The sequence below is a fragment of the Oryctolagus cuniculus genome, chromosome 2 (genome assembly GCF_051225735.1).
Source record: "Oryctolagus cuniculus isolate XC-2025 breed Fujian yellow rabbit chromosome 2, ASM5122573v1, whole genome shotgun sequence".
NCBI lineage: Eukaryota > Metazoa > Chordata > Mammalia > Lagomorpha > Leporidae > Oryctolagus > Oryctolagus cuniculus.
In genome coordinates, this window is record NC_142868.1 from 99,325,684 (window position 1) to 99,353,156 (window position 27,473).

The following is a 27,473-nucleotide window of genomic DNA, read 5'->3' on the forward strand; positions in this document are numbered from 1 at the left end:
CCTTACTGAATTACAGGTACTGTGCATGCATGCATGAATTATATAGATTAAATCAGGTAGATTTCATAATGGCCCCATTAATGTAAGTGCTGTTATATTAAGGTTCTCAGTAAGTTCTTTAGTACTACTTTGATTTCTGTGAGCTCTTTAATATTTCCAGTTGTGTGTAAGTTTGCATTATTTAAAGCACAATAAGTAGGCCATCATTGTACTTATAGAGTTATTTATTTGTGTATTAACCTCAACTAAAGACTCTGTAACATTGGTGGTATTTTGTGCATAGGACTTCTCTTACTACTTAAACTTAAGACATTTCAGGTACTTTAAAAAGTTTAAGGCCAAATCAGGATTGGTCAGCATTCCTCTGTTGGTTGCTGTCACTAAGATATCTTCTCCTGCTTTTTGGTTAAGAGAATTCATTTTTATAACTCGCTTTCTCAGAAATAACAACGCTTCTTCATAATTTCCTTTTTTGAATTATTTATTTATTTATTTAAGAGATATAACTACAGAAGAGAGGGGGAGACAGAGAGAGAGGTCTTCCATCTGCTGGTTCACTCCCTAAATGGCCACAATGGCCAGAGCCAGGCCAATCTGAATCCTGGAACCTGGAGCTTCCTCTAGGTTCCCACATAGGGGCATGGGCCCGAGGTCTTGGGCCTTTTACTGCTTTCCAAGGTCTTCTTCAGGGAGCTGGATTGGAAATGGAGCAGCCAGGACTCAAATCTTTGCCCGTAAGGGATGCTTAACGTACTATGCTACAGTTTCAGCCACATTCCTAATTTCTTTTTTTAAAAATTTATTTATTTATTTATTTGAAAGTCAGAGTTACACAGAGAGAGGAGAGGCAGAGAGAGAGGTCTTCCATCCTATGGTTCACTCCCCAGATGGCTGCAATTGTTGGAGCTGTGTCAATCTGAAGCCAGGAGTCAGGAGATTCTTCTGGGTCTCCCACATGGGTGCAGGGGCCCAAAGGCTTGGGCCATCTTCTACAGCTGGATCAAAAGTGGAGTGGCCAGGTCTTGAACCGGCACCCATATGGGATGCTGGCTCTTCAGGCCAGGGCATTAACCTGCTGCACCTCAGCGCCAGCCCCTACATTCCTAATTTCTAAACTGGTGAGAAAGATAAGATTTAAAAAGAGTTCTTGTGGTCCAGTATCATGACATAGCAGGCTAAGCTGCTGCTTGTGATGCTGGCATCCCATATCTGATTGTCAGGTTGAATCCTGGCTGTTCTGCTTTAGCTCTAGCTCCCTGATACTGTGTTGGAAATGCTTGGGACACTGCCACCTATGTGGGACACTATGATGGAAGTCTTGGATCCTGTCTTCATTGTAGCCCAATCCTGGATGTTTTGGGCATTTTGAAAGTGCCCCATGGATGGAAGATCTCTCTGTTGCTCTGCCTTTTTAATAGATAAAAATAAACACTAAACAATTATAACCATCAGTGTGTAGAAGCCAGTATTTGCATTTTTTTTTGTTTACCACCCCCACCTTTTAAAAGAAATTCTATGTAATCTTGTTCCATTCTTTCTGTGTGGATAGCCCTTTCCAAATGCATGTTTCCACCTGGTGTCAAGTACTGTCATCACCTGGTAGATCTTGCCAAATTTCCTGAAACAAAACTTGAACTTACCAAGAAATATGGCTCTATTTTAAACTGCTATCACCAAAGATGAACTCTTCCAAATGCTCAGTACTCCAAAGGATTCAAGGCAGATTTTCTTTGGTTTTGCTCTTGGATGGGTGATAAATATGTCAGACAAGAAAATCTTGAAATCTATAGATGAGAATTCCCTCAACTATTATAGCTTGCAAATTCCATTCCAAAAAGCAAAATATGGAAATTGTATCAGAAAAGAGACCAAACCATACAGATTTCTCAATGAATTTTCCTGATGTGTAATTCTCCAAATGTCCATTCAATTTTCAGTGCATATTTTTAATTTACATCTAAAATTAAAATAAACCTTCAGGAAGCAAGGACTACCTGGAAGAATTGAGTCTGTGTGTTCTATCTCTGTTGAAGGAACATGGTAACCATTTTAGACCCTAAGACTGTATGAGCTTTCCCCCCTGGGTCTCCTCTTGTTATTAAGGCAAGTCAGAATGAAGGTGCAGTAGAATGGATCTGATCTATAGGCTTAGCCAAGATTGGAGCAGGTGCTCATGAGCTTTTTCAGTAGTCTTGAGAAAACTTTGCTGCCTGGTGTCAGGGTGGCAAACACTCAGCCATGGGAGGAAGGCTGCAGGCTGTGAATAGCTTCCAAGTAGCACATTTTCAGGCAACATTGAGGGGGTTAGGGAAACAAATTACAAGTGAATTCCTTTTCTTCACTCTATGATTAGACAATAATGATCAAACCAGTACATTTTTTCTTGAAAAATGTTACATTCAAATTCTAACTGATGTAAGTTTGCTTGTGTCAGAGGTTGTAGACCTTTATATTTCAGTCATTTCAAGTTATTTTTGGAAAATTGTTTAATGATTATAAAAGCCATAAAAACAATAGGTATTTTGAAAATTAAACTTTGTTAATATAGAAAATTCAGCCATTATTAAGCTTAATTAAAGATTGATCTTAAATAACTCATGATAATTGTACCACAGTGAAAATAAATGATTCCTTTTTTAAATATATTTTCTTAAAGTTAAAATAGTGAAACCTACACAGGGGTAAATATTTAGCCTAGCTTTTAAGATGTCTGCATCCCATATTTGATTCCCTGGGATTGGGATTGATTCCCAGCTCTAGCTTTTGATTACAGCTTTCTGCTAATGCAGACTCTGAGAGACAGTGTTGTTGACTCGTGTGTTTGAGTCCCTGTGATAAGGGCAGGCAGATAGGATTAAATTAATTAGATTCATGAGCTGGAAAATCATACCCCTGATCTCTGCATGATCTCATGCCCCTACTTAATATTACATGCATACATCCAACTGTTGATTAGATGATATAAGCACTCCCCTTTGTAAGTGAATAGAAGGTGTGGCACATGCTGGGCCTGCCCCATGTTTTCCTGTGCCTCTAGGCCCATAGCCTTTTAGCCACCCCTACCCTGCTTTTCTGCCTATGGGCTAGCCTACCTGTGATAACTCCTAATCACATGCTTTGATTTGTGCAGCTCCAGCTTATGAATTTCTCAAACATGGCTCCTGGCCTGCTTTCTACCTGGTATTGACTTCCCAGTTCATGTTTCTAAACTCTTTTTCCCTTTCATAAAGCCCTCCTTTTCTTGTGTATTTTTCTCACTCTCTAAATCAAAGCTAAACTTATCATGTTGCCTATTTTCATTAAGCTGATATTTAGAATTCTTATCTATATAGAGAGGTCCCTTGTGATATTAATAATAAAATAGTTAATAATTTTAGAATAAAGGTAAATGATTTCACCTGCCACCTATTTGTAATACCATGCTTGAGTTTGTGGTCCCTGGTTTTGGCCCAGCCAGTCCTGGCCATTGTGGGCATTTGGTGGGAGAAACATTGGAAAGGCGTACTCTCTCTCCCCTCTCCTTGATCCCAAATGAATAGAAAGTACATGTATTGGTGTAGAATTCTGTGGGCCTAAACCTCCCATATTGGAGTGCTACATACAGCAAGTTAGATAATAAGCAATAACTTGGTTAGTTCTCAATCTTAGTATGCAAAATGTTCTCATAGTAGTGTGGTGGTAGAGCACCAGAAACTGATAGAATCCTGGCTAGCCTCCTGTCTCCCACTCTCCCAATCTGGAGAAGAGTCTCAGGACCTGAGAAATGTCAACCAACATGGGGACCACTGTTATGGCATAGCAGGTAATTCTGCCACTTGCAACATCAGCACTTTGCTCCTGATTTGGGTCTGGCTCAGCCCTGGCCATTTTGGCCACCTTGGGCATGAACCAGAAGATGGAATGTATCTTTCACTCTGTCTCACCCTTTTTTTCTGTATCTCCTTCAAATAAGGATTTAAAAAAAAAAAAAAAAAAAAAAACCAAAGTTCAGAACAACTATTTAAAAACATCAATAGCTGGGTGCTGTGAAGGATGTTGATATCTTGTGCTAGTCCTTGTAATCAAGGTTTTTCTGTGGTGTCATAACTGATTTAGATAATGAGAATTCTACACATCTTGGGGGAAAGTTTCACGCATTTTCTGTTGTGTCTGTTGAGTTTCAAGTGGAGCTTTTCCCCAATTAACCAATCAAAACTGTCCTTCTCCCTGACAGTCAAGAACTTCCCATTTTACAACCTATTAAAAAACAGCTAGAAATCACTCATTAATGGCTGTCTTCTACAGGGAATATTTTGATTTTGATTTCTCTGTGTTTTTTCTTTTCTTCCTTTTTAATTTTTAATTTTTTTAAAATTTTAAAATTTTAAAATTTTTAATTTTTTTTAAATTTTTATTTAATGAATATATTTTTACATAGATACAACTTTAGGAATATAGTGGTTCTTCCCCCCAGTCCATTCTCATATTACAATTCAACAGGGACAGAGGTCCCACCTGGGGAGCAAGTGCACAGTGACTACTGTTGTTCCTTTAACAATTAACACTCTTTTTTTATGATATCAGTGATCATCCTCTTGCCATGGGCTGCCAAGGCTCTGTAAGCCTTTTGTGACCACAGACTATTGGTATTTGGACACTGCCATAAGCAAAGTGGATGTTCACTTCTCCCTTCAGAGAAGACTGTCTCCTTCTTTGATGACCCTTTCTTTCCTCTGAGGTCTCACAGAGATCCTCCACGTAGGGTAATTTTTGTCACAGAGTCTTGTCTTTCCATGCCTGAAATGCTCTGGCAGGCCTTTCAGCCCAACCAGGAAGCCTTTAAGGGTTGATTCTGAGGTCAGAGTGTTATTTACTGAGAAAGTCATTCTAGGAGTCTGCTGTGTGGTCTGCTTCCCATGTTGGTCCTTCCTTCCTTTTTATTTCTATTATTTTTACTGTGTACTTGATGTTATTTATATTATCCCTTTTAAACTTGGACTGAGCTATCTGTTGCCTTTAACATATAATATGATCATTTTAACAGTGAAGATGGTGTTTATACCATCAATTCTTATGGGTTTGGAGCCCCATGACTAGTTCCTAGGCTTTACCCTGAGAGGGAAGTCTATATGTCTGTATGCAGAACTATACAATTTTATAATTTTATACTACTTCCTCCATCTCTTATTCCCTCCCTTATTTTTAACTGGGATCTTTTTCCAATTGCCTTAAAATACATATAATTAACTCTCTGTTACATAGAGAGTTCAGCATTTAGTATGAAGTAGAGAAGTGAGAGAGAAAGAAATAAAACAGAAAAAACTGACAAAACAAAACAAAAAGGATATACACAGTAAAAGTAACAATGGTAAACTGCCTCTCGACAATCAGGTCAAGGGTTCTTGAAGACATTGGTTCTAAAAGGGACAATTTTGCTTCTACAGCTTTCATTTTATCTGCACTATTAATTCTCCCAATTCAGGGAGAACATATGGTGTTTGTCTCTTTGGGACAAAGATCATACTCACTAAGTATGAGGTTTTCCAGCTTGCTCCATTCTGTTGCAAAGGACCGGATTTCATCCTTTTTTACTGCTGTATAGGATTCCACAGTGTACATATCCCACAATTTCTTTACCCAGTCTTCGTTTGATGGACATTTAGGCTGCTTCCATGTCTTAGCTATTGTGAATTGAGCTGCAATAAACATGGAGGTGCAGATAGTACTTTTATTTACTGATTTCATTTCCTTTGGGTAAATTCCCAGGAGTGGGAAGGCTGGGTCATATGGTAGGTCTATATTCAGATTTTTGAGGTATCTCCATACTGTTTTCTACAGTGGCCTTACCAGTTTACCTTCCCACCAACAGTGGGTTAGGGTGCCCTTTTCCCCACATCTTCTCTAGCATTTGTTGTTTGTTGATTTCTGTATGAGGGCCACTCTAACTCTCATTGTGCTTTTGATTTGCATTTCCCTGATGGCTAGAGATCCTGAACATTTTTTCATGTGTCTATTGGCCATTTGGACTTCCTCTTTTGAAAAATGCCTGTTAAAATCCTTGGCCCATCATTTTATTGGGTTGTTTTGTTACTGTGGAGTTTCTTGATCATCTTATAGATTCTGGTTATTAATCCTTTTTCAGTTGTATAGTTTGCAAATAATTTGTGTAGTTGCAAATAAAAAACTCTGTTGGTTGCCTCTTCACTTTCCTAACTGTTTCTTTTGCTGTAAAGAAACTTCCCAATTTGAGGTAATCCATTTGTTCATTTTGGCTTTGACTACCTATGCCTCTGGGGTCTTTTCCAGGAATTCTTTGCCTGTTCCAATGTCTTGAAGTGTTTCCCCTATGATCTCTATTAATTTGATGGTATTGTGGCATAGATTTAGATCTTTAATCCATGTTGAGTGGCTTTCTGTATATGTTGTAAGGTAGGGGTCTTGCTTCATACTTTGACATGTGGAAATCCAGTTTTCCCAGCACTATTTGTTGAAGAGGCTGTCCCTGTTCCAAGGGTTGGTTTTAGCTCCTTTGTTGAATATGAGTTGGTTGTAGATGTTTGAATTGATTTCCAGTGTTTCTATTCTGTTCCATTTGTCTATCCGTCTGTTTTTGTACCAGTAACAGACTGTTTTGCTTAGAATTGCCCTGTAGTGTGTCTTGAAGTCTGGTATTGTCATGCCTCCAGCTTTATTTTTATTGTATAGAATTGTTTTAGCTATGTGAGGTCTCTTGTTCCTCCATATGAATTTCAGCATCAATTTTTCTAGGTCTGTGAGGAATGTCTTTGGTATTTTGATTGGTATAGCATTGAACCTGTAAATTGCTTTTGGAAGAATGGATATTTTGATGATATTGATTCTTCCAATCCATGAACATGGCAGATTTTTCCATTTTTTGTGTCTTCTTCTATTTCTTTCTTTAATATCTTGTAATTTTCATCATACAGATCTTTTGACATCTTTGGTTAAATTTATTCCAAGGTACTTGATTGTTTTGTGGCTATTGTGAATGGGATTGATTTTAGAAGTTCTTTCTCAGCCACAGCATTGTCTGCCTATATTAAGGCTGTGGATTTCTGTGCATTGGTTTTGTATCCTGCTGCTTTACACTCATATGAGTTCCAACAGTCTCTTAATGGAGTCCTTTGGGTCCTCTAAATATAGAATCATGTCATCTGCAAATAGGGATAGTTTGACTTCCTCCTTTCCCATTTGTATCTCTTTGATTTCTTTTTCTTTCTTAATAGCTTTGTCTAAAACCACTAAGACTATATTGAATATCAATGGTGAGAGTGGGTACCCCTGTCTGGTGCCAGTTTTCAATGGAAATGCCTCTAACTTTTCCCCATTCAATATAATGCTGGCCATGGGTTTGTCATAAATTGCCTTAATTGTGTTGAGGAATGTTCCTTCTAAACCCAATTTTCTTAGAGTTCTCATTATGAAATGGTGTTGTATTTTGTCAAATGCATTCTCTGCACCTATTGAGATAATCATATGACTTTTGTTTCTCAATTTGTTAATGTAATGTATCACGTTGATTGATTTTTGAATGTTGAACCATCCCGGCATACCAGGGATAAACCCCACTTGTTCTGGGTGAATGGTCTTTCTTTTTTTTTAATTTATTTATTTTTTTGACAGGCAAAGTGGACAGTGAGAGAGAGAGACAGAGAGAAAGGTCTTCCTTTTCCATTGGTTCACCCCCCAATGGCCAGTATGGCCAGCACACTGCACTGATCCAAAGCCAGGAGCTATGCAGTCTCCCATGTGGGTGCAGGGTGTAAGGACTTGGGCCATCCTCCACTGCCTTCCTGGGCCACAGCAGAGAACTGGACTGGAAGAGAGGCAACCAGGACAGAATCTGGTGCCCCAACCGGGACTAGAACCTGGTGTGCTGGTGCTGCAGGCAGAGGATTAGCCTATTGAGCCATGGCACCGGCAATCTTTCTGATTTGTAATTGGATTCAGTTGGCCAGGATTTTGTTGATTATTTTTGCGTCTATGTTCATCAGGGAGATAGATCTATATTTTTCTTTCTCTGTTGCATCTTTTCTTGGTTTAGGAAATAAAGTGATATTGGCTTCATAGAAAGAATTTTGGAGAACTCCCTCCCTTTCAATTGTTTTGAATAATTTGAGAAGAACTATGATTAATTGTTCTATAAATGTCTGGTAGAATTCAGCAGTGAAGCTGTCTGGTCCTGGGCTCTATTTTTTCAGTAGCACATTTATTGCTGATTCAATTTCTTTCATGGTTATGGGTCTGTTTAGGTTTTCTATGTCTTCATGACTCAATTTATATAACTTGTATGTGTCCAGGAATTTATCCATTTCTTCTAGGTTTCCAAATTTGTTGGCATACAGCTCTTTGTAGTGGTTTCTGATGATTATTTTTATTTCTGTTGTGTCTTTTGTTACATTTCCATAACCATTTTTAATTTTACTGCTTTGAGCCTTTTCTCTCCAATTTTTTGGTTAGTTGGGCCAATCGTGTGTTAATTTTTTTTTTTTTCAAAAAACCAGCTCTTCGTTTTGCTGATCTTTTGTATTGTTTTTTTGATTTCAATTGTGTTGATTTCTTCTCTTAGCTTGATAATTTCTTCTCTTCTACTAGATTTGGGTTGGTTTGCTGCTGTTTTTCTAGATCCTTGAGGTGCATAGAAAGATCATTTATTTGGTACCTTTCCAATTTCTTGATTTAGGTACCAGTTGTTATAATCTTTCCTCTTAGCACTGCTTTTGCTGTATCCCACAAATTTTGATAAGCTGCATTGTCATTTTCATTTGTTTCTGTGAATCTTTTGATTTCTCTTTTTGTTTCTTTTATGACTAACTGTTCATTCAGAATCAAATTGTTCATTCTCCATGTGTTTGCCTATGATGAAGAGATTCTTAAGTTGTTGATTTCAAGCTTCATTGTATTGTGCTCTGAAAAGATGCATGGTATAATTTCAAAATTTTTTTTGAATTTGCTGAGGCTCCCTTTATGCCCTGCCTGTGGTCAATCCTAGAGAAAGTTCTGTGCACTGGGAAGAAATATGTGTACTCTGTGGCTGTGGGGCGGAATTCTCTGTAGATATCTACTAGGTCTATTTGATCTTAGTGTCAATTAGCTCTGTTGTTTCCTTGTTGGTTTTCTGTCTGGTTGATCTATCCATTGCTTAAAGTGAGCTATTGAAGTTCCCTGTTACTATTATATTTGAGTCTACATCTCCCTTTAAATCCTTTAATAATTTTTTTCAAATAGCAGGTGCCCTGTAATTAGGTGCATATACATTTATAAAAGTAATATATTTGTGTTGGATTGATCCTTTAATCATTACCTAGTATCCTTCTTTGTCTCTTATAATAGCTTTTGTGTTAAAGTCTATTTTGTCTGATATTAGGATGACCACACTGTCTCTTTTTTAGTTTCTGTTAGCTTGGAATATCTTTTTCCATCCTTTCACTTTCAGTCTGTGTGCATCTTTGCTGGTGAGGTGTGATTTCTGAAGGCAACAGATAGATGGGTTTTCTTTTTTAATCCATTCAGCTAGTTTGTGTCTTTTGACTGTAGAGTTGAGACCATTTACATTCAGTGTGACTATTCATAAATACTGTCTTTTTCCTGCCATGTTTCCTTAAGTAGAGCTGTTTATGTATTTTGGTATTTGTATTTTAGCTGGGTCATTTTCTACATTGGTCTTCTTTTGTAGTAAAGTTCCTGTTTCTGTGTTTCTGCATGAAGCATACCTTTGAGCCAGTGTTGTAGGGCTGGATGCAAAGATACAAATTCTTTCAGTTTCTGTTTGTTGTGAAATATCTTTATTTCCCCTTCATTCATAAATGATAGCTTTGCAGGGTTCAGTGTTCTCTGTTGGCAGTGTTTTTTTAAAACTTGCCTGTAAGGTTTGTGATGAGAAGTCCAGGGTGAGTCTGATTAGATTACCTCTGAATGTGATTTTTCGTTTTCCTCTGACACATTTTTCTCTGTGTTTTTCAAATAAACTCAGCTTATGCACTACATATTATTCTTTGTTTATACACCTAATTCTTTGTGGTCAGGAAACACAAATCTAAGTATTTAGAACTGCAGATTTCTTCAATAAACCCCCCTGACAAGAGTCACATATTATTTTTCTGTTTTTTTTAATATTTATTCTCTTTATTTTTTTATTTGAAATGCAGAGTTACAAAGAAAGGAAAAGGAGGAGAGAGAGATCTTCCATTAACTGGTTTACTTTCCATATGGCCACTACAGGAAGGACTGGGCCAGGCTAAAACCAGGAGCCTGAATCTTTTTCCAACTCTCCCATGCGAGTGCAGAGGTACAAGCACTTAAACCATATTCTTCTGTTTTCCAGGTGCATTAGAATGGAGCTACCTCAGAAATGCAGCTGCTGGGTCTCAAATTGGTGCCCATATGGGAGGACAGCATTGCAGGTGGAGGCCTAACCTGCTATGCCAAAATACTGGTCCCAGTTCTTGCTTTTTCTAAATATTTTGACTCTAAGATAGCTCAGAACTCCTGTTTTAGCTACTTTAAAAGTTACCTGTGGATATAGTATGGAAGAAGAGAGATGATAGGATGTGAAGATGGTTGCAAAAATAATGCCACCATACAGCAAAATGTATTTTTAATTTGTGCACCACTGAGTCAGGAGTAGAATTCTTTCTTTTAAAATTATAACCAAGCAGTATCCCCCAAAACTTTCTATCAGTATAAAAGGAGTCATGCTTCTTTGGGAAATTATGTGATATTGAAATATTTATATAGTTAACATAAGGAAATAATGATTGTAAAAAGTAAAACAAAACTTCAAAGAAGATAGATACTGTTCTGAGGTGTCATATTACATCAAAAAATTTCAATGACTTTTTTTTTTTCTGACAACTTTCTATTGGCATGTTTGAACTATACTTCCTCACCAAAGCCATTTGAAATGAAATCCATTAGGCAAGTTACTCCACCTCTCTTAAATTGTGTAAAGTACCATGGCAATCTTTGCCACCTACAAGGATATACAATATGACCTCTGAATTCTCTCCCAGTAAGTGGTAATGCCTTGATGATAAATATGTTTTCTTCAGCAGAAGAACACTTCTTTTACCTTAGCTTATGTGTAGAGAAATAGGCTTCCTCAAATTTTACAATCTTGTTCTGTATCTGGATCTGCAGCAGGGGAACAAACTGGAGAGAGAACAGTTTTAGTGTATCAGAGTGTGTGCCACCATCACCCTGGAGTTACTGCATCCCCTTATTTGTGCTCACCTTTGTGATTCAGTACTTTTGGAGCAGCTAGTATCACCTCTACATGAAAAATTCACTGGTTCACTCTTCAAATGGACCCAATGGCCAGAGCTGGGCCAGTTTGAATCCAGGATCCAGAAGCTTCTTCATGTTCTCCCATGTGAGTGCAGGTGTCCAAGTATTTGGAATGATTCCACTGCTTTCCCCAGTGCATTGGCAGAGAGTTGCATTGGAAGTGGCACAGCAAGAACTTGAACCAGAACCCATATGGGATTCTGCCATCACAGACAGTGGCTTTAGCCACAATGCTACTGAAAATTATTTTTTAGAGATAGCTCAATCACCATAATTAACTCCACTTTTTCCATGTGATACACACACACACACACACACACATAATGTCTTGAACTGTTTTCAATATCATTCTGGCAAATCTGTCCTCCCTGCCTCTTTCATACCTGTTATTAATTTGTTGTCTGACATATAATATCTCTGGCACTGGATTGTCCATTGTTTTCTAGCTTTCTAATTTTGAAGTGCGTAAGAAGTTTTTTAGTTGTCTAACTTGGCATTATCCTAATCTCAAGTGAACATAAAACTTAACATGTAATTCTTGCCCCTTTAAATATCATCATGTGAAGTTGGAGAAAATGTAGTAACCTACAGGCATCAGTGTACTTTTGAGGGCTCCTTTCAATTACTTTCTCTATCTTCATATCTTAATTGCCCATGGATGGTGTCTTCATGACTCCCTGACAGAGGACCTCTCTGATGCTTAGCATAGACTAGATACCATTGTTAAATACATGTTTTAAATGTAAATGGAAAATAACACATTTATTATCTCAGAATATTAACCTCACTTTATAATTATGTTCTCATTTGTGTCAGTATGTGGATTAATACTTCTGAGAACATGTTTGGGATCTAGTAAGGACTCAGTAAGTATTTTCTGGAAATGATATTCTAATCATATAATGAGGGCTATGCCTCTTCCACATGGATTGGACAAGGTAGCTTATAAGTTTGGGGGCCAAAATGAGCAAGAGATAACATAAAAAAGAGATCTCTGACTTGAATAGACCAGTGGTTTCCCAACAACACTGGAGAAATGCCATAATCTGCTATGAATCATGGATAATAAACTCCGGGAGAATGGGATTGGATTGATTACTTTTTCCTTTACTCTTTTCAAATTTCCTTGTAACACAGATATATAGCAATCTAGTTAGTTATGTCAAGTATCTTCTTGGCCTGGAGAATTCAGAAAATGTTAGAGACAAGTGAAGAGACAAAGTAGACCAGTGAGAACTGAAGCAACACAGAGGGAATTGTGAGATGGTAAGCAGAGATTGGGAGCAGCAGAATAGAGAGATCATACAAGGCTGGCACCATGGCTCAATAGGCTAATCCTCCTCCTGTGGCGCCAGCACACTGGGTTCTAGTCCCGGTCGGGGCACCGGATTCTGTCCCAGTTGCCCCTCTTCCAGGCCAGCTCTCTGCTGTGGCCCAGGAGTGCAGTGGAGGATGGCGCAAGTGCTCGGGCCCTGCACCCCATGGGAGACCAGGAGAAGCACCTGGCTCCTGCCTTCGGATCAGTGTGGTGCACCGATTGCGGCGGCCATTGGAGGGTGAACCAACTGCAAAAGGAAGACCTTTCTCTCTGTCTCTCTCTCACTGTCTACTCTGCCTGTCAAAAAAATAAAAAATTAAAATTAAAAAAAAGAGAGATCATACAGGAGAAGCAGGAGGAGAAACTCATAAATACCTGAGAGGTGCTGAGTTGTCAATAGTCAGGCCATATCGGACCCATGGAGTATTTTATTTGGTTACTAAAAGGAAAGTATTATCCCAGATTATAAAACTCTGGATAAACACATTACACAGTAGCCTGAGAACAATATGCTCAGGAGTGTTATTCCATTATCAGGATCATTATGAGTACAGAGATAACTGCATCAAACTCTCTTCCCATGATGCCACTAAATATTCAAATCACTTAGCAGTTTCCCTTGATCTGACTTTGGCCTCTCTCAGCAAGCTTATGATCATATTGGGATTTGCACATAGGACTATTTATGGCAGTTCACTTCTTTCTGTGAATTATCAGATTGATGTTCTGAATTTATTCATCAAACTCATTCATGCATGCGTCTTTGATTAAACCACTCTCCATTTGTTTCTGGAAACAGTTTCCAAAACCGAGGAGGTGAACTGCTGCCCTTGATGTAGTAAGCCATGCTCTGAGTCCTGAGTGGGGCTTTCTCCATCATCTCCTCTTTCCTACTTGAGTGTTTTTTCTGTTCCTCCACACCTTACACACATAGATTTGTGTTATAGGAAACATTCATTATGAAGAGAAGTATAAACATGGTCTCTTGTTATTGTTTACAATTTATCTAAGAAGAAGAAATGTCACACGAGATCGGGTGCGTTCAGGGTGGTATGGCCGTAGAAAAGTGATCCCTGTTAGGAATTTGGAAAACATTATGCTGAGTGAAATAAGCCAATCCCAAAGGGACAAATACCACATGTTTTCCCTGATAGGTGACAACTAACTGAGCACCAAAAAGGAAACCTGTTAAAGTGAAATGAACACTATGAGAAATGGTGACTTGATCAGCGCTCACCCTGACTGTTGATGAACAACTTAATATGTTATCCCTCTTAGTATTTTTTTTTTGTTTGTTCTACTTAATACTTTTGGTTGAATACTGTAATCAATACACAATTCTTCTTAATTGCTGAAACTTAACTGAAAAGTGATTGCTGTTAAATATAAGAGTGGGAATAAGAGAGGGAAGAGATGTGCAATTCGGGACATGCTCAAGCTGACTTACCTCAAACGGTAGAGTTAGAAACATACCAGGGGATTCCAATTCAATCCCATCAAGGTGGCATGTACCAATTCCATCTCACTAGTCCCAGTGATCAATTTCTGTTCACAATTGATCATAATGATAGGACTAAGAACCAAAGGGATCACATAAACAAGAATAGTGTCTGCAAATACTAGCTGATAGAATAAAAAAGGGAGAGAACGATCCAACATGGGAAGTGAGATACACAGGAGACCCATAGAATGGTGGATGTCCTAAACAGCACTCTGGCCTCAGAATCAGCCATTAAGGCATGCGGATCTGGCTGAAAAGCCCATGAAAGTATTTCAGGCATGGAAAGCCAAGACACTCTGGGGAAAAAAAAAAAAAAACCTAAATGAAAGATCTCCGCGAGTGAGATCCCAGTGGAAAGAATGGGTCATCAAAGAAGGAGGTACCTTTCTCTGAAGGGAGGAGAGAACTTCCACTTTGACCATGGCCTTGTCTAAATATGATCAGAGTTGGTAAACCCAGGGGGCTTCCATAGCCTTGGCAGCTCATGACAAGAGCCTAGGGTGATTACTGATGCCATAAACAAGAGTGTCAATTTGTTAAGTCAACAACAGGAGTCACTGTGCACTTACTCCTCATGTAGGATCTCTGTCCTTAGTGTGCTGTACATTGAAATTTAATGCTACAACTAGTACTCAAACAGTATTTTTCACTTTATGTTTCTGTGTGGGAGCAAACTGTTGAAATCCTTACTTAATGTATACTAAGCTGATCTTCTGTATATAAAGAGCATCGAAAATGAATCTTGATGTGAATGGAAGGGGAGAGGGAGTGAGAAAGGGGAGGGTTGTCAGTGGGAGGGACGTTATGGGTGGGGAAGCCATTGTAATCCATAATCTGTACTTTGGAAATTTATATTCATTAAATAAAAGTTAAAAAAAAAGAAGAAGAAATGCCTTCACCAAACCTTTAAAATATTTAATGACTCAAAAATTGGTACTAAGATAAATAAGAAAGAAAATAATTGCTGAAATAAAATTAAATAAGAAAATAACTATATTTTGTATTCAAAAATTTATGTCAATTCTAGCTAGACAAGCACAAAAGCTGTGTGGAGTAGGTGAGCATTAAATTAAACTTAAAGGATCATAGAGATTTCAGTTAAATGATGTTTTGGGAGGACAGAGCAACAAGGTGAACGAGAACTTGGTGTATTCTGGCCCTGAAAATAAAACAAGACCCTTTGATATATCAATATCATCATTTTAATCAACAATACTTCACCACAGGACCACTTTGACTCATATTATCACATTCTTGATTCAATCAAGAGTTATCATAGCTTGACCACTTTACAGTTTAGTGTCAGTTCTTAGGCATGGAATGCCCTCAAGATTCCCAAGAGGGGCCCACCTCTCATGAAATCCAACCTGTAAGCTCCATGGGGAGCTGTTCGTTCTGCTGTGTTCATCCCCATGGACAGTGTCTGGCACAGATTTTGATAAATGTTGAATGAACAAGTAAACACAGGCTTTACAGGATCTAATTTGGACTTTTGAAGTTGTCTCCAAATAAGTTAATATAGATAAGCATCATAAAAATTTAAGCTTTTATTCCATCATTGAACTGCATCTAAACATTTTTCCCCCAAAATATTCTATTTTGTGACTAGCATAACTGTACTAAATTACAATTTTTGGTGTTAAATGTGTTATGATGAACAGATGTATTAAAATATATTCAAAGCAAGCATTTGTCACAGTGGTTAAGATGCTCCATGGGATACCTGAATCTTATATCAGCATGCTTGAGTTTGAGTCTTGGCTCTGCTCTAGATTCTGGCTTTCTGCTAAGATGCTCCTGAGAAGCAGAAAGTGATTCCTTCAGTTTTTAGGTTCCTGATACACATGTGGGAGACCTGGATTGAGCTGCTGCCTCTTGGCTTCATCCTAGTCAGCCTTAGCTATTGTAGGCATTTGGGGAGTGAACCAGCAGTTAGATGAACTCTCTTTAACTAACTTCATCTTTCACTCTTTCTTTGAAATAAAATAAACAAAAATGTTAAAGAAATCATTGGAATTTTTACAATTCTTTTTAAAGTATCTTTAAAATAATTTTTAAATACACTATGAACCTCAGATAAACAGTTTGGGGATGGTATTGACTGGGGGATGTAAACTGGCTTGAGTTACCCCACTCTAAGAAGTGCTTCAAAATGTTCATGGGAAAAAATTAAAAAGTGAGTTCATCTTACTGCATGAATTCTTTTGAAATCCTTGCTTATGAAAGGATTTCAAAAAGTTCCTGGATGGCTTGCGGTGAAAATAACTATGCATAGATTTATATTTTTCTTGTAACAAAATAAACTTATCTTTAAATTTCAGTTTTTCAAAGGCATTTTGAAGGACACTTGTATATATTCAACAAATAGATTGTTCCAGGTGATTAGTTAAGGAAATTTGAAAACAGTCATTTGCTTCTAGCCTCCCCCCATATATATGTGTGTATGAACGTATGTGCATGTGTGTATGTGTGTAGATTTTTTTCATTTATTTGAAAGGCACAGTTAGAGGGAGCAAGAGAGAAAGAGAGTGAGAGAGTGTGTATGTTTGTGAGTGTGAGAGAGATATCTTCCATCCATTGGTTCACTCCCCAAATGACTGTGATGGCCAGAGATGGATCGTTCTGAAGCCAGGAGTCAGGAGATTCTTTTGGATCTCCTATGCAGATGCAAGAGCCCAAGAATTTGGGCAATCTTCCACTGCTTTCCAAGGCAAATTAGCAAAGAGCTGGACAGGGAGCAGAGCAGGTGGGACTCCAGCAGGCACTCATAGGGGATTCCAGCCCTGGAGGCAGTAGCTTTAACCACTATGCCTCAGTGCCAGCCCCTTCTAATTATTTTTCATTATTGACATTTTCTTTTCAAGTAAGAATTTATAGATTTTGTCTTAAAGGACATTTAAGGGAAAGCCCAACTTCAGTGAACTAAAGGAGAATTTTGTCATTTCCAGCCCAACCGTCTATGACTCACTGATTGCTATGTATAACACAAGGAGCTCATAGCACAAGATGCAATTCAAATAGTTTAGCAGTACAGAGCATAAGACCTGGGTTCATTTAAATATGCCAGCTGTGTTGTTGACTAATGTATGATGTCTAGGACACACCTAACCTCTCCAGAACCCAGTTTCCTCATCTCAGCATTAGACAAGATAATGGTCCTTTATCAGGGTTAGTGTGAATTTAAGGGTGATTTCTGGGCCTGGTACTGTGGCATAGTGAGTATTGCCGGCATTCCATATGGGCACCAGTTTGATTCTCAGCTGCCCCACTTTTGACCCAGCTCCCTGCTGATGTGCCTGGGAAGGCTGCAGAGGATGGCCCAATTACTTGGGCTTGGGCATCCATGTGGGAGACCAGGAAGAAGCTCATGTCTCCTGGATTTAGGCTGACCTATCCTTGGCCATTGCACCCACTTGGAGAATGAACAAGTGGATGGAAGATTCATCTCAGTGTCTCCCTTTCTGCAATTCTGACTTTCAAATAAATAAATAAATCTTACAAAAGAGTGATTCCCAATGAAGGACTCACCCAGTGCATAGTAAGCACTTATTAAATGCTAAGGTAGGAAATAAAAGTGGGTATGATTCTTTTTTCTGTTAATCTTCATTATAATGTTAATAATGCCATTTCTCTTAAATGGATTAAACTAAAAAATTCTCATATATTGATGGCACGTGCATGAATGGTCCCTGTCCAAATCTAAAGTCAAGGACTAGTGTCAAGTGAACTCTCTCTGTTTAACTATCATACACCTGACAAAATGTATTCCAGACCCAGGAGTGCTATAAGAGTTCAGTAAATGAGGGCCATGGAGCAGGCTGTGTGACTAGATTTCAGGTACCACGGTTTTCCTCAACACCAAGTTTTCCAACTGGATTGGCCATGGCTTCCCTGCTCACACCAGAATTAAGCAATAATACATCATATGTCACCATTTTTAAATCTTATAGTGCCTGGGATTAAATAAATGACAGAAACATTTATCATTTCTAAAAAGACACAGTATCAGACTAGCATGGACTTTAATGCTACATCTGTAACAAACACACAGGATATTTATTTTCTAAAAGTCAGTTTTTCATCCCCAGCTTCACAGATAAACCCTGCAGGCACTGGGTGTCCCTTGCAGGTGAAGGGTGAGGATGATGACTGCATGGTGGAAGAATAGGGGGAATTACACAAGAAAGGAGAATATCATGCAATCATTTCAAAAGAATGGATCTACAAATTTAAAGAGTCAATTCAACAGGTATTCAAGGTTCTTACTTAAAAAGAGAAATATTGACTTTTTTTTAACTTTTATTTAATGAATATAAATTTCCAAAGTACGGCTTATGGATTACAATGGCTTCCCCCCCATAACATCCCTCCCACCTGCAACCCTCCCCTTTTCCACTCCCTCTCCCCTTCCATTCATATCAAGATTCATTTTCAATTCTCTTTATATACAGAAGATCAGTTTAGCATACATTAAGTAAAGATTTCAACAGTTTGCTCCCACACAGAAACATAAAGTGAAAAATAATAGACGATTTTTTAAATGATGATGAAATCAGATCAGACCTATTGTCATGTTTAATCCCAGTGAGAGTCAAGTTGGGAATTGATAATTTCTTTTTTTGTTTTACAGAAGATCAGTTTAGTGTACATTAAGTAAAGATTTCAACAGTTTTCACCCCCATAGAAACACAAAGTGAAATATACTGTTTGAGTACTCATTATAGCATTAAATCTCAATGTACAGCACATTAAGGACAGAGATCCTACATGAGGAGTAAGTGCACAGTGACTCCTGTTGTTGACTTTACAAATTGACACTCTTGTTTATGGCATCAGTAATCTCCCTATGCTCCAGTCATAGTTTCTAAGGCTATGGAAGCCTTTTCAGTTCTCCGACTCTGATCATATTTAGACAAGGTCATAGTCAAAGTGGAGGTTCTCTCCTCCCTTCAGAGAAAGGTACCGCCTTCTTTGAAGACCTGCTCTTTCCACTGGGATCTCACAGAGATCTTTCATTTAGTTGTGGTGATGGTGTTTTTTTTTTTTTTTTTTGCCAGAGTGTTTTGTCTTTCCATGCCTGAAATACTCTCATGGGCTTTTCAGCCAGATCCGAATGCCCTTAGGGCTGATTCTGAGGCCAGAGTGCTATTTAGGACATCTGCCATTCTATGAGTCTGCTGAGTATCTCACTTCCCATGTTGGATCACTCTCCCCTTTATTTATTCTATCGGTTAGTATTAGCAGGTACTACACTTGTTTATGTGCTCCCTTTGACTCTTAGTCCTTTCATTATGATCAATTGTGAACAGAAATTGATCTCTTGGAATAGTGAGATGGCACTGGTACATGCCACCTTGATGGGATTGAATTGGAATCCCCTGGTATGTTTCTAACTCTACCATTTGGGGCAAGTCAGCTTGAGCATGTCCCAAATTGTACATCTCTTCCCTCTCTTATTCCCACTCTTATGTTTAACAGGGATCACATTTCAGTTAAATTTTAACACTTAAGAATAACTGTGTATTAATTACAGAATTAAACCAGTCATATTAAGTAGAACAGACAAAAAAAACTACTAAGAGGGATAATGTATTAAGTTGTTCATTAACAGTCAGGGCTATGCTGATCAAGTCACCGTTTCTCATAGTGTCCATTTCACTTCAACAGGTTTCCTTTTTGGTGTTCAGTCAGTTGTCACCAATCAGGGAAAACATGTGGTATTTGTCCCTTTGGGATTGGCTTATTTCACTCAGCATAATGTTTTCCAAATTCCTCCATTTTGTTGCAAATGACTGGATTTCATTGTTTCTTACTGCAGTATAGTATTCTAAAGAGTACATATCCCATAATTTCTTTATCCAGTCTACCGTTGATGGGCATTTAGGTTGGTTCCAGGTCTTGGCTATTGTGAATTGAGCTGCAATAAACATTAGGCTGCAGACCGCTTTTTTGTTTGCCAATTTAAATTCCTTTGGGTAAATTCCAGGGAGTGGGATGGCTGGGTCGAATGGTAGGGTTATATTCAGGTTTCTAAGGAATCTCCAGACTGACTTCCATAGTGGCTTGACCAGTTTGCATTCCCACCAACAGTGGGTTAGTGTCCCTTTTTCCCCACATCCTCGCCAGCACCTGTTGTTGGTAGATTTCTGTATGTGAGCCATTCTATTGGGGTGAGGTGAAACCTCATTGTGGTTTTGATTTGCCTTTCCCTGATTGCTAGTGACCTTGAACATTTTTTCATGTGCCTGTTGGCCATTTGGATTTCCTCTTTTGAAAAATGTCTATTGAGGTCCTTGGCCCATCTCTTAAGTGGGTTGTTTGTTTTGTTTTTGTGGAGTTTCTTGCTCTCTTTGTAGATTCTGGTTATTAACCCTTTATCTGTTGCATAGTTTGCAAATATTTTTCCCATTCTGTCAGTTGTCTCTTCACTCTCCTGTTTCTTTTGCAGCCAAAATTAACAATTGGGATTACATCAAATTGAGAAGTTTCTGTACTTTTAAAGAAACAGTCTGGAATATGAAGAGGCAACCAACAGAATGGGAGAAAATATTTTCAAATTATGCAAACATAAAGAATTAATAACGAGATCTACAAAGAGATCAAGAAACTCCACAACAACAAAAGAAACAACCCACTTAAGAGATGGGCCAACCACCTCAATAGGCATTTTTCAAAAGAGGAAATCCAAATGGCCTACAGACACATGAAAAAATGTTCAGGATCACTAGTCATCAGGGAAATGCAAATCTAAACCACAATGAGGTTTCACCTCACCCCGGTTAGAATAGCTTACATACAGAAATCAACTAACAAAAGATGCTGGTGAGGATGTACAGAAAAGGGGACACTAACCCACTGTTGGTGGGAATGCAAACTGGTAAAGCAACTATGGAAGTCAGTTTGAAGACTGCTCACAAACCTGAATATAGAACTACCACATCACACAGCCATCCCACTTTTTGGAATTTACCCAATGGAAATTAAATTGGCAAATAAAAGAGCTATCTCTTTTATATCTCAATGTTTATTGCAGCTCAATTCACAATATCTAAGACATGGAATCAATTTAAATGGCCATCAACAAAAGATTGGATAAAGATATTATAGGATATGTAAACTATAGAATACTGCACAGTGGTAAAAATAATGAAATCCGATCATTTGCAACAAAATGGAGGAATCTGGAAAACATCATGCTGAGTGAAATAAGCCAGTCCCAAAGGGCAAATATCATATATTCTCCCTGGTCAGTGACAACTAACTGAGCATCTAAAAGGAAACATGTAGAAGTGAAATGGACACTAAGAGAAGCAACATTTTGATCAGCACTTGTCCAGACTGTTCGAGGACCAAGTGACTATTTTATTCCTTTTAGTATTTTTATTGTACTTAATACAATTGTTTGAACTCTTTAATTAACACACAATTATTCTTAGTCATTTAAATTCAACTGAAAAGTGATCCCTGTTAAATATAGGAGTGTGAATAAGAGAGGGAAGAGATGTACAATTTGTCACATGCTCACTTGGACTTACCCTTAATGGTAGAGTTAGAAATGTGCCAGGGGATTCCAATTCAGTCCTATAAAGGTGGCATGTACCAATGCCATCTTACTTGTTTAGGTGATCAGTTTAAGTTCATAATTGATCAAAAAGTTAGGATTAAGTGTCAAAGGGATTACATAAATAAGACCAATGCCTGCAAATAATAATTGATAGAATTAAAAGGGAGATAATAATCCTACGTGGGAAGCAGGATACACAGAATGGCATATGCCCTAAACAGCACTCTGGCCTCCAAGTCAACACTTAAGGCATTCAGATCTGACTAAAAAGCCCATGAGAGTTTTGTAGGCATGGAAAGCCAAGACACTGTGGCAAAAAATAAAATGACCTAAAAGAAAGATCTCTGTTAGTGAGATCCCAGCAGAAGGAACGGACCATCAAAGAAGACAGTACCTTTCTCTGAAGGGAGGAGAGAACTTCTACTTTGAATATGGCCTTGTCTAAATAAGATCAGAGTTGGTGAACTCAAGAGGCTCCCATAGCTTTGGCTGCTCATGACAAGAGCCTCAGGTGATTATTGACATCATAAATAAGAGTTTCAGTTGTTAAACCAACAATGGGAGTCACTGTGCACATGCTCCCCATGTAGGACTCTGTCCTTAATGTGTTGTATTATGCAAATTAATAGTAAAACTGATACTCAAACAGTACTCTATACTTTGTGTGTCTTTGTGGGTGCAGTGTGTTGAAATTTATGTAATATATACTAATTTGAATTTGAATCATGATGAAGAATGGGATGGGAGAGGGATGGGAGATGGGATGGTTGCAGGTGGGAGGGAGGTTAAGGGGGGAAAAGCCCACTATAATTCAAAAGTTGTAATTTGGAAATTTAAATTTATTAAATAAAAGTTGAAAAAATCCAAATAATAGGAGTATTTATGGAAAATGTCAGGACAAAGTTGTTACTTATCAGCAGTAACCTTGAATGTTAATCACCTTGACAATCCAGTCTCTACAGTTAACAGATATGGGTTGGCTGAATGGATTAAAAACAATCTATTCCATCTATTTGCTGCATAAAAGAAAAACATCTCACTAGCAAACATACACACAGATGGAAAGTGAAATGTTTGAAAAATATATTCCATGATAACAGAACATAAAAGAGCAGCTGTAGTCATATTAATATCAGTCAAAATAGACTTTAACACAAATACTGTTGAAAGAGATAAAGAAAGACACTTTGTAATCACTACAGGATCAACTCAGTGGGAAGATGTGACTATAATAAATGTATGTGCACCTAATGGCAGGGTACTTGGCTATTTATACAAATGTTAATGGATCTAAAAGGAGCCATACACTCTAATACAGTAGCAGTGGAGAACTTCAACACCCCTCCTTCAGAAATGGACAGATCAAATAGAGAGAATCTCAGCAAAGATGCAACAGAATTAATTTACACTATGAATCAAATGGATTTAACTGATAATTACAAAACTTTTCATTCCACAAATGAAGACAATACATTCTACCAAATATATGGGCCACAGCAGAAACATTAAGAAGGAGGTCTGTAAATTCACCTCCATTTGTCCTATTTTGCTGGCAAGCTATATATGAATTAACAAAAATCTCTTGCTCCCTTTTGTTTTATTTCTGTTTAGGTGACAAAGCTGTAAACTGGTACTTGTATTCAGTACTTCCGTGGTCTCTGCAGGCATTGAATGGGTTCTGTTCTGGGTTTAAACTTCAGCCTCAAAGAGAAAGACATACTTGGAAGGAAATATGGCTTTCTAAAATCAGAAGGGGAAACACTTCTTACAATGAAACCAGTGTTTCCTCCATCTCCTGGTCATTGTACTTGGAGAATTAACTGTTTTCAACTGAGATTCTTTTCTGAATATCATGGTAAAGGATCCTAGTTGGGGGGTAAAGAGAAATGTTGAAAAATTTATTGAGTACTAGTTATAACTTTAATTCACATAGTACAACATATTAAGGACAGAGATCCTACATGGGGAGTAAGTGCACAGCGACTCCTGTTGCTGATTTGGCAGATAATGCTTAATCTGCACAGGGTCTGAACCTGTGAGACAGGCAGAAATGAATACTCTATCCCCAGTCTAGAAATTGAAGTTTAAACTAGCTTTTGACTAACAAACAGAAATAGAAAATTAAATATACTCTGTGGATAGGAAAATATAGGCCTTTGTGAGAAACAAGACCAAAGATTAGTGCTGTACCATGCTGATAAATCTGTTCCATAGGTGGAGAAGAGCCACTGGGATACAACACCAGACCATTACTTTGGTGTAAATATCCCCACCCAAGGCCAATTTCAAGCTGCCAATATGATCTCCAAGAACAAATTTGCAAACAGTGACACCAAATCTACTATTGAGTGCCCAGATGAGCCAAGCTCAGCCACTAATGGAAGTAGCTACAGGAAGGAATTAAAAAAAGAATCACAGGACCTCTCATAATCAATTGTTATGTTATAGACATATATTATGATGTGATCAACTGTGATATCATAAATCAATTATGATGTCATAAACCAATATTTTGATTATTTTGAAAACCATTGTGTTCTTATAAATCTATCATTTTCATGTCATAATCAATTGTGATGTTGTAAACACTTGTGATGTCATAATCAACTGGGATAATAAAAAACACAATTGTATCAAAAACCTATATTTCTGATGTAATAATCAATTGAAAAATATATTAAAACCTTGTGATATCATAAATATATCATTACAAAGTAATTTTGATTTCATAAACCACCATTGTGATATCATACTCAATAGTAATATCATAAAAATCCATTGTGATTTCATAAACTGTTATTGTGACACCATAAACCAACCACTGTGATGTCATGAGAGTAGGCTTATGACATCACAATCAAACAAAATCTTAAGTCTACTGTGACATAATCAATTGTGATGCATAAACCACCATTGTGAGGTCATAATCAGTTGAATGTCAAAAACCATCATTATGAATTTATAATCAATTTGTGATCCCTTGAAAGCCATTGTGACATCATATACCCATATTGTGATGTAATTAGTGTACTATTGTGCTGTCATAAACCAATAATTGTGATGGCAAAAGCAACTGTGCTTTGAAAATATACTATGATGTCATAAACCAATAATGATGTTGTCATAAATCTATCATTATGATGTTGTGATTGTGGTCTCAACAACTACAGTAATTTAAAAACATATTATGCTGTCATAAAGCATTGTTTTGTCATAAGCTATCCTTTTTCTTAGTCAATTGTGATGCAAAACCATTTGTGATATCATAATCAATTGGGATGTGATAAAGTGTGATTGTGATTTAAATCCACAATTGTGATTTCATAATTACAGTGAAGTCAACCAAATCACTGTGACATCAGAAACACACTATTGTGAATTCATAGAATTGTAAATTCATAAAACCATTATAAGTTCATAAACTTGGCATTGAACATCATATTCAATTATAATATCATAAACTATAATGATGTATGTTGTAATGATGTATGATGTAATGTATGATGTAATGATGTATGATGTTATAATGATGTATGTTGTATGTTGAAATTATGAATTTATAAACCAGTATTATGATGTAATAATCAATTCTGATGCCTTACAGATATTATAAGGCCTTAAAGTACTAAAACAATGTCATAAACTATTGTGCTGTCATAATGGATTACAAAGTTATACAACTATTATGACAACATAACCAACAACTCTAAAATTACAATCAACTGTCACATCATAGACTTCCATTGTGATGTAATAAAGCAGCCATTATGATGTTATTATGAACTGTGATTTCATGAAAATGATTGAGGTCAAAAATAAATTGTTATAATGCAAAAAACATGGTGGCATCATAGGCTGTTATTTCCATGTTATAATCAATTGTGATATATTGACAAACATTTGTGATATCAAAATTAACTCAGATGTGATAACCAACCATTTTATTGTCATAACCAATTGTGAAGTTATAAGTCAATTATTACACCATAAATCCCTCATTGTGATGCAATAACCAATTCTGATGTCATAAGCCACAAATAGGGTTTTGTAATTATGTTAGCATAAAATCCATTGTGATTTCATAAACATTATGACATAAAAGCAATTGTGATATCACAAAGCTCCAATTGTAACATCACAATCAATTTTGATGTCATAACAATAATTGTGGTGACATAAACCAATAATTGACCATTGTGATGTCATATATGTAAATTGATATCACTCAATCAAGGACTCATTAAATTTGTTATAACTTATGATTTCATGAATCACTATTGTAATTCCATAGTTAATTGCGATACCATAAAACTATTTTGATATTATAAAGCCACCATAGTTATATCATAATCAGTTGTCATCTCATAAGCCACCATTATGATTTTTTTTAATTTATTTGACAGGTATATTTATAAACAGTGACAGAGAGAGACAGAGAGAAAGGTCTTCCTTCTGTTGGTTTACTCCCCAAGTGGCCGCTACGGCTGGCTCTGCACTGATCTGAAGCCAGCAGCCAGGTGCTTCCTCCTGGTCTCCCATGTGGGTGCAAGGGCCCAAGCACTTGGGCCATCCTCCACTGCCCTCCCAGGCCACAGCAGAGAGCTGGACTGGAAGAGGAGCAACCAGGACTAGAACCGGTGCCCATATGGGATCTTGGCACCACAGGCAGAGGATTAACCAAGTGAGCCATAGCGCAGGCCCCATGCCACCACTATGATTTTAAAATGAATTGTGACATCTTGGCTGGTGCCATGGCTCACTAGGCTAATCCTCCACCTTGCGGCACTGGCACACCGGGTTCTAGTCCCAGTCGGGGCACCGGATTCTGTCCCGGTTGCCCCTCTTCCAGGCCAGCTCTCTGCTGTGGCCAGGGAGTGCAGTGGAGGATGGCCCAAGTGCTTGGGCCCTGCACCCCATGGGAGACCAGGAGAAGCACCTGGCTCCTGCCTTTAGATCAGTGCGGTGCGCCGGCCGCAGCACGCTGGCCACGGAGGCCATTGGAGGGTGAACCAACGGCAAAGGAAGACCTTTCTCTCTGTCTCTCACTGTCCACTTTGCCTGTCAAAAAAAAAAAAAAAAAAAGAAAAAAGAAAAAAAACAAATTGTGACATCTTAACATTGACATCTAATTGTTATCCCAAAGTCTACAGTGAGGTTATAAAATCCATTGTGATATCATAAAGCTACCATTGTTATGTTACAGTAATTTATAATGTAAGGATCCTCTTCATGCCATAACTTTTTGGAATGCAACAAATAACCATTGTGAAATAATAAGTCTGACATTGTAATATCATAATTGTGGTGCTATCAAAACCATGGTGAAGTCAAAATCTATTGGGATATAAAAATCATGATAACTTTAAAATTAATTGTGAAGTCATCAAAACCATTAGTGTATCATTAACCTACCAGTTGTAATAGATTTGGATCTCATAATAAATTATGATGTCATAAAACACAATTATTATATTATATTCTGATGTGATGTCATTAATCCCACTAATTTCATAAAACAATAGTATGACATAAATAAAGCTACCATTCTTATTTATTAATAAATTATTAGGTTGAAAACTCCTTGTGATATCTTATCTTTGGATGTGATAAACCACAATTCTCTTATCATTAAACTATCATTGTGATGTCATAATCAATTGTGAAATCATAAATAAACTGTGACATTATAACCATGGCATTATGAAGTCATAATGAATTGTGATGCCATAAGCCACTATTATGATGCCCAAAACTGTGACAATGTCTGCTATTGTGATGTCATAATCAACAGAGAATTTGTAAAA

At 37.5% G+C, this 27,473-nt stretch overlaps 1 long non-coding RNA gene across 4 annotated transcripts in view; it reads left to right on the forward strand.

Annotated features, from left to right (window-relative positions):
* The window catches only part of LOC138848218 (uncharacterized), a 40,714-nt gene extending 15,207 nt beyond the window's left edge, over positions 1-25,507 (forward strand). For 2 of the 4 annotated variants that reach the window (XR_016230115.1, XR_016230117.1), the window contains one exon: positions 20,554-22,320. This is a non-coding gene — a long non-coding RNA (uncharacterized LOC138848218). Of the gene's footprint in view, positions 1-10,148; positions 10,289-20,553; positions 22,321-23,883 lie in introns of those variants that run through there. The other 2 variants (XR_011386036.2, XR_016230116.1) reach the window with 2 other exon arrangements.
* Positions 25,508-27,473: the final 1,966 nt, after the last annotated feature.